The sequence below is a fragment of the Syngnathus floridae genome, chromosome 1, assembly GCF_059516105.1.
Source record: "Syngnathus floridae isolate MCC-2025c chromosome 1, RoL_Sflo_1.0, whole genome shotgun sequence".
In the NCBI taxonomy this organism is placed as follows: domain Eukaryota; kingdom Metazoa; phylum Chordata; class Actinopteri; order Syngnathiformes; family Syngnathidae; genus Syngnathus; species Syngnathus floridae.
The window spans coordinates 10,462,566-10,472,155 of NC_142413.1; the positions used below are offsets into that span (position 1 = coordinate 10,462,566).

Here is a 9,590-nt window from a genome sequence, read left to right on the forward strand (position 1 = left end):
AGTCGATTAATCGTCAAATCGTACAAAGTACAGCAGCCCACAACCTTAGATGCACTCCGGACCGTTTTATGTCAAAATATATTTTGACAAAGAGGCATAGAAACAAATCAAAACAACTGATTAATTCATATGTGAATAAAACATCTCGACTGACGGGTTGCCTGCTCCAAGGAGATTGTAATTATCCATGCTTGATTGACTTGATTAAGATAAGTCTTCTGGTTGGATTGCCCCAAAAAGAGCATAAAACAGCTGCAGCTCATTCAGAATGCTGCAGCTCAAGTTCTGATCTGGAACTAAGAGGCCTTACACTGGCTCCCAGTCAGCTGCTTGTGGAATATAGAACCAATAGGGCTCTAAAATCTGAACACTTGTGTCAATGAGTGGTGCCTGGGATTTTATGGATGGAAGGTTTCAAAGCAAACATGGTGAAGGAGCATTTAGCTGTTATCCTGTTATGGATGCAGATCTTCAGCGAAAAATGCCAAATTACACTTGATGAAATCTGAGTAGTGTTTATTTTTTGCATATTTCATGTCAAACTTGTGTCAAATTGACTTCATTGCAACTGCGCACTGGCTTTTAGTATATAAACTCAAACAATCATTTTTGCCCTTTTCCTTGAATAATGATGTGAAAACTCATTTCATCCTAGACGCATCTCTTTTTCTGAGAACTAATTATTGTCGTTTCTGTTTTTAACATTTGCAACATTTCCAACAGCTTACAATCTTTCCGTCAGTAATAACACTCACGATCACACACGATGCATGCAAATGAAGCTCCACCATACTATAAACAAGGCACTGCATAAATCGGAAAGACAAATTATCTTTTGATTACCTTCCCTCCTTTAATCCCCGAGCTGCTCGTACACACTTTCCTCCCAGGTCGTTAGCAGACCTCTCACGGGAACGGCTTCCTACCTGCAACCGACAAAAACAAATGGACTGACAGAGTGTATGAAGAAAAGACGGAGGAGTGCCGCTCCTGCTAATGTATTTTTAATCACGACAGCACAATGTATACTCTCCAACCCAGACAGGAAGCAGCTTCTGTCACCTATATGGCTTTAATACTACCCACAAGTATTTTGTCTGGATAAAGCTCGCTGACTCACGTTTGTTCTGCACAATCTGAGTAAATATTTTATGGAGAAGCAAAGTGTCTCAATTTCTTGAAATGCTACATCTTTGTACTCATTCTGGTGGATGTCAAGCGAGAAAAAGAAAAGCATCTTTTGTCAAACAATAACTAGCACATCCAGAAATGCTGACATGGCAGAAAGTGAGATGAAGAGATTCCGGTCGAACAAATACAATTTAAACGTATACTACACACACTCAACACAAACAAAATAGTGTTGGAAAACTGATGTGGAGATCAGTGTCGTCAAATACTTCCATAATAAACCCATCTAAGTGTGACAGACTTTACCTTGTGGAAAGGGGCAAAAGAAATGTAGAAAGTCCCATCAAGGCAAAAGATTCCACCTCATGGAAACAAGTCAAATTGCACATATTCATTGAAGACATGTTTAAATATTCGGCCCATTGCTTATGCCTCATCTGACTTTATTTTGTTCGGCAAAGGCCATTGCAGTAAATATTCTAATCTTGCGACCTGTAAACATTTCCTTCACTCACCTTCTGTCTGCTACCAATACTAATGTTAAGAAATCTTATATTCAAGGCATCCTGTCAAGCCAGGCGAGAGGGTAGTAGATAAATGAAATGTTTATAAGAAGAGCTGATGTGACAGAACTCAGGAGTGATTGTTTCTTTGATTTCCGACCGAACCATTGATGTTCTCCATCCCTGCACAGCCCCTGGGGCTCTGCAAACACGTGTTTACAGGATGAGACTACAGTGGGCTTTAAAGAAAAGTCTCTCAGAGCCACCTGAACGTGACGTGATAACAAAATGTTCCATTAACTCGCATCTTATCAGGAACATGAGGTGTTCATCTGCTTGGAAAACTGTTGCCGTGCATGCTCATCAAACAGCATTTGCCTAACACGCCACCTGTGGCAAAGTAAATGTTATCATAGCAGAGAGTGTTTGGCCAGGCATGTGCAATGGAGTACATCTTCCGAGTGGAAATCCGCATTTCAACAACGACGGAGCCCCTCGGAGTGTATGTAAACAGTGCATCAGTCTCGAGTGAGCGCTGGGAGCTGCTTTGACCTTCAGCTTTTCTCTTGTTTGATGGGAGATGTCAGCGCTGCTTTTCATTCTGTAACACAAAATATGACACAAACATTCACTGCAACTCCTGAGCTGAGTGACAGAGTCTGTAATCCTCAATCTGTGATTTGGATTCAAGAAGGGTTGAACATGGACTCTGAGGGATTTATCCTCGCCCACTGCAATGTAAGATCCCAAATACTAGACTGCATTGTTTTGTACTGAACGTTGTGTCAAACTTTTGGCCCTTCTCAGTGTAACTAAATGGGCTAATTCAATTAGACAAAGCTCTCAGCATATAACTACAAGAGTACATTAATATACATATAGCTAAAGTAATATCTAGCGTGTAACAAAACGGAGCAATATTATTTCTATTCATGATTTTATTATGGAGTCCTACTATTGGATTTCAAATGATGGTTGCTGTTCATGGTGCTTAGCATGTTTTGCTAAATAACAATAACAATATCTTGGATTTAATGCTATCTCTGCATGCTCAGAGGTCCTCGACAACACCTTTGAAAGTTTTTAGGGCCAGTATGAATGATTTGTAGCCCTTGCAGTGCTGGCAGTAAACGGTATTTTCAAAAGATAAAAAATGGCCCAAAATGAAAGCGGCATTTGGGCTGTAGGTTTTCAATGCTTCAAGGAAGCCATTGACCTGAAAAAAAAAGCCAACCATAAATATGGCAGAAATTGGTACTTTGATTCGACTCTGAGGTCCACCCTTGAGGCTTTGTAAGGTTTCAAGATTCTGCTGCATGATTTAAGTCATTGGCTGTACCCCAGCCACTGGCCTGAATAAGACATCAAAAATTAAGAAAATAAACTTACTCCAGTTTAAAACCCTAATATGAAAGTTTTAAATGAAACCCTAAAATGAGTTTAAAATCCCAATTTGAAACCATTACCTCGATTTAAAACCCTAATTTGAAAACCTTGCCCCAGTTTTAAACCCCAATTTGAAACCCTAACTCTAGTTCCAAACACAATTTTGAACCACTAACCTTATTTTAAAATCCCAATTTGAAACCTGATTTAAAACCCTAATTTGAAATATTAATCACCCTCTCCCCCATAATGAGAATGAATGGCCGCCTTTTAGGTGTCTGCTTGTTGACTGAACTGCCCAACCATTCCCCTTGACTAAGCAGGTAAACAGTTGGTTCGCAAATAGCTTAATGAAAACCTTAATGTGTGTGTCCGTCCGTGCATCTGTGAATTGATTCAGCATCAATGGCAGTGAGTGCACCACGCTGCCTTGATGAATCACTGTAATTTGGACGGCCTGCCGAGGGGACGATTCCGTTGACTATTAGACAGCAGTTGTGCATTGATTACCAAAGCAGATAATTGCCTGGGCGAAGATGAAAATCTGTGCTGATCACGGCATGTTGTCATCTTTCCAAGCAAAGATGAATGTTGCATCCACCCAGTCTCTCTGCAAAAGCCTGACATTGCCAAAAGAAAGAAGTTGAGTTGAATCAATTCTTGCAGTAGGTTAATTGTTTGACTGCACCTCCTTCTCTCTGCACATCAGGGGGTGGTTTGTATTGATTTACTAATCGAGTAAAATTTTCATTTCCCTGTACGTCCGAGGGGGTGTTGACAGTCTGAGGTTAGGAAACGTAATTACTCGGAGGTCATCCCTAAAACCCAAAGGATAAATGTAATACTGAAAGGAGTGACATTATACAACAAGCATTTTGAAATATAGATTGACTGATTTGAGATGAAGGGTAATCAGATAACTTTGTAAACAAACACTTATAGGCATGCCCCGATACAGCGTTTCATTTCTTCGAGTAGCGGCCTACACTCTCCTGGTGTCGCTATTAATCGCTAAGTGGGTCGTGTACTTGAAACAAACGAGGGGCTCTCAAAATCAATACCTGCTTTTCTCCATTCAGGAAAACAAAATATAGGTTGTAAATGCAATTACGTCAGTACTTTTTTTTTTTCAGATGTAGAAAAATACTGAAGCAAAAACAGCAGCACCTAATAAAAAGTGTGTGAAATCTTTCTGGCTGCCATACACATGTTGGAAACAAGCGCTGAAAGATAATCTTATCTTCCCCGATTGCTGCTTGGTCCTCTTTGCAGTCGAGTCAATAAATGCCCTCATAATATTTTATTCCGCAATCAAAACTTGAGCAATCAAACTACAAAAATCAACAAATGAATTTCACAATTTGTATTATTAAATGTTGCTCTTTTATTACAAAGACATTTTTCATTCCGTTAGCACCAATACAAAAACTCTCATGCTGAAAAAAACATAGGGGGTAGAAGCGAGGAATTCGTTTTTTTTCCCCACCGTCTCTTTCAGCGCCACATTAATTGCTTGCATTCATCCAGTGAGAGTTCCAGTGCGACAGTCTGATTAAATCTGAATAACTCCAGCATGTTCTGTTAGTGGTGTTTTTAATTAAATTCTGTCCGTTCATTGAAAAAGCAGTGGCTGCAGGGGTGTATGCACCCCCTCCCCGCCTCTCCACTCACCTTGATGTGTTGGAGACACATCCACATGCCAGAATAAAGACTTCACAAGGGTCTTGGAGAAGAATACAGCAAGACCACAAGTACATCTAAGGCACGTGAGAACCTCTACATAATGGATGATGCGCGGGTGGTACGCTCTGAAGTGCATTGTTCCTCTCGCAATCAATTTTAAAGCAGTTATTCCTTTCTCTATAAGCTTGGATGATTTTGAGAGACAGCTAATAGCATGTGGTCTGGCAAAATGGTGCTCATGCGAAAACAAAGCTACACTATCCGTAAGGTTGAGTAGACTGGGATGGCTGCTGTGTTTAGGGACTGGACTATCAACTTCATTGCTGTCTTAGATCATGGGGGAAAAGGCCATGTAATATAACCTTGTGGTTGTAAATGTCAGGTTTCATGGGGAATAGGACCCGAGTGCATGGAAGCCAAGAAGTGGGGTCCATTGCAAAAGATTTGATTTACTAAATGAAATAAAAGGTAAGCAAGGCACAACAGGTCATGGAAAAACTAAAGAAACAGTAGATGCAAGCAGTCGCAAAACAAACTTGGTTGTGAGTATAATACAAGGTCAGCACACTGCACAGCTTAACACACACAGTACATAGGACAATGACTTACCTGAGACTGAACGGAAAGGAGGGAACTAAATACAGACAAACTGATGCAACAATGAGGAGCACCTGGACAAGACGCAAGTGGCCGAGGAAGCTGATTGGAAGACACAAAGGGGCGGGGCAAACAAGACCAGGTGCCAACAGACAAAGACAAAAAAAAGAAACACAAGGAAGGGACAAGGTAAACAACCCAAAGTCCAAATCAAAACCAAACAAACTAAGAACATGGCAATAAATCAAAAAAGCATTAGCCACCAAAAAGAAGCACTTGGGCGAGCCTCATTTACAAGCCTTTATATCACACGTGTCAAACGCAAGGCCCGGGGGCCAGATACGGCCCGCCACATCATTTTATGTGGCTCGCGAAGACAAATTGTGCATCAAATTTGTGTGTCATTACTAGAATCTCAACTTTTCTTCACTTTTAATAGTATCTTTTTTTAAAATATTTGATCAGTTTTTACTCGTCTGATTTGAAGGGGCTCTCCCTTAGAGATAGGATGAGAAGCTCGGTCAGCCGGGAGAGACTCGGAGTAGAGTCGCTACTCCTCCACGTTGAGAGGAGCCAGATGAGGTGGCTCGGGCATCTCATCCGGATGCCTCCTGGACGCCTCCCTGGGGAGGTGTTCCGGACATGTCCCACCGGTAGGAGACCCTGGGGATGACCCAGGCTCAGTGGCCTAGTGGTAGAGTGTCCGCCCTGAGACTGGAAGGTTGTGGGTTCAAACCCTGGCCGGGTCATACCAAAGACTATAAAAATGGGACCCATTGCCTCCCTGCTTGGCACTCAGCATTAAGGGTTGGAATTGGGGGGTTAGATCACCAAATGATTACCGGGCGCGGCACCGCTGCTGCTCACTGCGCCCTTCGGGAATGGGTTAAATGCAGAGACAAATTTCACCGCACCCAGTTGTGTGTGTGACAATCATTGGGACTTTAACTTTAAGCTGGGCTCCAAGCTTTTGCTGTATTGTATTTTCGTTGTTTTTTTAGTTTTATGTACTGTTTTAGACAAATTGCTTTGGAATTCAACTGCTTCGCTTCTCGACGCTCCTTCTGGACCAAATTAGCGTCGGGTTCCGGGCTTCTACTGTAAATTCAAACTAGCTGTAAAACAGAAAACACTCAAATCAAACCATTTATCTTGGATTGCAATCGCTCTGCTTTAGTCGAATGACCTAGAAGGGTTTATTAGAACACAACAACATTTGCTAAGCAGAAGACCATGCAACATACTGGTAAATTGTCCTACATTTGTACACTTTGAACCTGTAAATGTGATATAAACAGTCCCAAGGACATGCTTAACTGCTGTGGACATTTCTGTCCAGAGCGTTTAATGAGTATTGCTAGCTCTTATGGATTTTTACAATGCTATTATCATCACTCTCACTTTACCTACTGGTTGTGATTTGCTGTCTTATTACCAACAAAAGCGCAAAAGTAAAGATGAGAAGTTTTCTAATGTGCGTACCCTGGAGAGTTTCTGTTTAGTACCTAAAGACTTTTTCAGTTCTGTTTATGGAGCGGTGTTTGGATCCTGTGGGAGATGAGCCGATAATACACACACAGTGATGGAGAATTTATTCAGTCAAGGTGTGTTCAAAAACCTTCCCAGCTGCACTCAAAGAGAGGAGGAGACCAGAGAAATAACCTGACACGGGTTATAATGTAACAAAAATCGTCTCCCTTCTGCTTATGGAGGAGCCCATCTAAACAAAGTGTGTCCCCGTTCTTGAATGTGTGTTTATTTAGCTATTGTCTGCTGCCTGTGTCCCTAAATGTGGATCATTTGCAATTCTGATTCTTTATTTATTTCTCCCAAATGAGGCTTTTCTGTCTCAGTGTGCTAAATAAGTTAGGAAGCACACTGGGGGCTTTGTAGCTTGCTGCTAACATGATATTGAATTAATTATCAGAGCAAAAGCAGCTATTGGATGAAATCATCAAGGTTTCTAGAATAGTGATTTACATTATTTTAATATTATGACTGAGATCAATGGCGATTCTGCATAGGAAATTAGAGTTTCCTTCAATTTCTTGCTTTTGTTTCTGAAAAATTTGGCCCACACTATCCCGGATCACATAAAAAATGCATGAACCTTGTTTCTGGGAAGAATCAAGGTCACCTTCTAAACAATAACAAGAATGGCGTTGTTTTAATGAGCAATAATCATCAAGTGGCTATTGGAATAATTTTCAGGATTTCAAATTTGAGTTCAGTGCACCAATTTTCCATTGCAACGGGAGCAGTCACCAACAAGGCAACACTGCTCGAGATTAAATAGAAACCCGTGCAAGGCTTCATTGACTGACTCACTCGTGTGCATGTTAACAGCAGATGGCCATATCAGCACGTCAGCAGGACATTTATTGCTGTGGAGAAAACATTTTTGGGGAATTTTCCACCGAGGAAAGCCGTAACGAGCAACTGTGGAACCAACACAGTCAAATGAGCTACTATGAGGGCTATTACATCGCTCCTGTGAGTTTGGACCATTATTACAAGCTCTTATAAATATATAATTCTCCTGCAGGAGGCTCAGCCTGTTTGAAATGTGCTTCTATATTTGGTGCACGATAATTCCCATGCACGCCAATGGATGCAATCACACAGGGGCAACTGTGAAACAGCAACTAAAGAAAACTGTTCCCCACATGCAAGCACACTAAATTACAGGATCATTTTCATGCAATGAATACAGAGTCAACTGCTATTGGAACTTCTTGTTAATCAAGTCAGATATTGTTATGCCAGAGCACACAGACATTAGCCTTCCATTGTATGTACAGACCTCTTATCCTGAACTGGGTTAGAGAGATAGAGCTGGGCAAGTAGCGGTGTACAGAACAGTGCTCTATTTCCCTTAATATCCAATATGTTCAAAGGTTAAAAGGGGGCAGAAGGGAACATTTTTTTCACAAACACATTGATGAAGGCTTTGAGAGCAAGTCAAGTAGAGTGACTTTAATGAAAAAACACGTGTGTGTGTGTGTGCGTGTGCGCGTGCGTTTGTGTGTCTGTGAGTGTGTGAGAGAGAGAGAGAGAGAGAGAGAGAGAGAGAGAGAGAGAGAGAGAGAGAGCGAGAGAAATATAGAGAGTGAGAGACAGAGAGAGACAGAGAACGTATCAGAGAGGCTCTTAAAGCATGTGGATGATTATAAATCAGCAAGAGCGAGAGAGAGAATGGAGAAAGGGTGCATCAGAGAGAAAATGGTGCAGAATTAGGAGATTAAAGTAGCGACGGGATTAGGCTCCAGGTTTTAATGATGTAAATGGAACAACTGTGACACATCATCGCCGGCCTTGCGCTCTTCCCTGCTGCCTCTCCTGCGGGCACGTTTTCTGCCGATTGCGCCCAGGCCACCTCTGGACTTTGCTTTCTCATAAATGGCACGTATTTGTTTTTCAACTTTTACAATTTCAAATATGGCATTGCTCCCCCCTGAGCGACACACTCTTGACAACAGCAGGAACCACCAAATTTTGTTTGGGCAGAATTTTGTTGGTATTAAAAAGTCTTTCAACCCTGAGAGACACACTAAATGTAATCAATTTGAATTAACATGAATCTGGTCCATGCTGTCATTTTACATCACTTATTCCATGGTGCAGAATGCAGATTTGAATAAAATGGCATCCACTTTATAAATTGTTTTTCCTGTTAAGAGTTGAGGGCAGCTACAGCCTATCCATGGTGACAATGTAAAAGGCAGAATAAAATCACATACACTTATATACCGGTAGTCGATTTGCAACAAGGGATAGGCCAATAGTCAAGCCCAAAACTATTCTTACCCCAAGGATATAAATATTTTCAATCTTGACCGTAAACGAGTCGAACAAAACGGGACAGTTTGTGCCACATTAGTTTGTGTGACTGTAGTTGCTACGGTATGGTGACCTTTAAGGGTCAAAAGGCGTAATGTCGAAGCTCAGAGCAGAACTTGTTAATGATGATGTTATTTTACAATCGTGTGGCTGTTGGATGCATATTACACTTACTCGTATTGATTGTGCCCTTCCCTGTCGCTATTAAATCATGCATGATGATTTTTTTTTAGGATACAGACTAGTAATAAAGTCATACAGATTAGATCATTAATCAATCATGTCATGATGTCACAGAGATAAACATCATTTGATGACATTGCATACACGGTAGGGCGGTTTTTACTAAAGGATTTTTAAAAATGCCTTGCTTGACTTACTACGCAACAGCAAGCGTAACGCATTTTTATGTGATTATAAAAGATGGGCATCTTTATGCTGGGTTTCGTT

At 41.1% G+C, this 9,590-nt stretch overlaps 1 long non-coding RNA gene across 3 annotated transcripts; it reads right to left on the bottom strand.

The window, feature by feature from the left end:
• Positions 1-1,542: 1,542 nt before the first annotated feature.
• LOC148404014 (uncharacterized) lies at positions 1,543-9,376 on the bottom strand. 3 transcript variants are annotated; one of them, XR_015853490.1, is made up of 4 exons: positions 9,315-9,376; positions 5,313-5,402; positions 3,531-3,640; positions 1,543-2,235 (listed from the first exon to the last, which is right to left on the bottom strand). It is a non-coding gene; the product is annotated as an uncharacterized LOC148404014 (long non-coding RNA). The 3 variants fall into 3 exon arrangements; XR_015853484.1 differs by having other exon boundaries at positions 5,313-6,926; positions 9,315-9,330; XR_015853494.1 differs by lacking the exons at positions 5,313-5,402; positions 9,315-9,376 and adding an exon at positions 8,104-8,186.
• Positions 9,377-9,590: the final 214 nt, after the last annotated feature.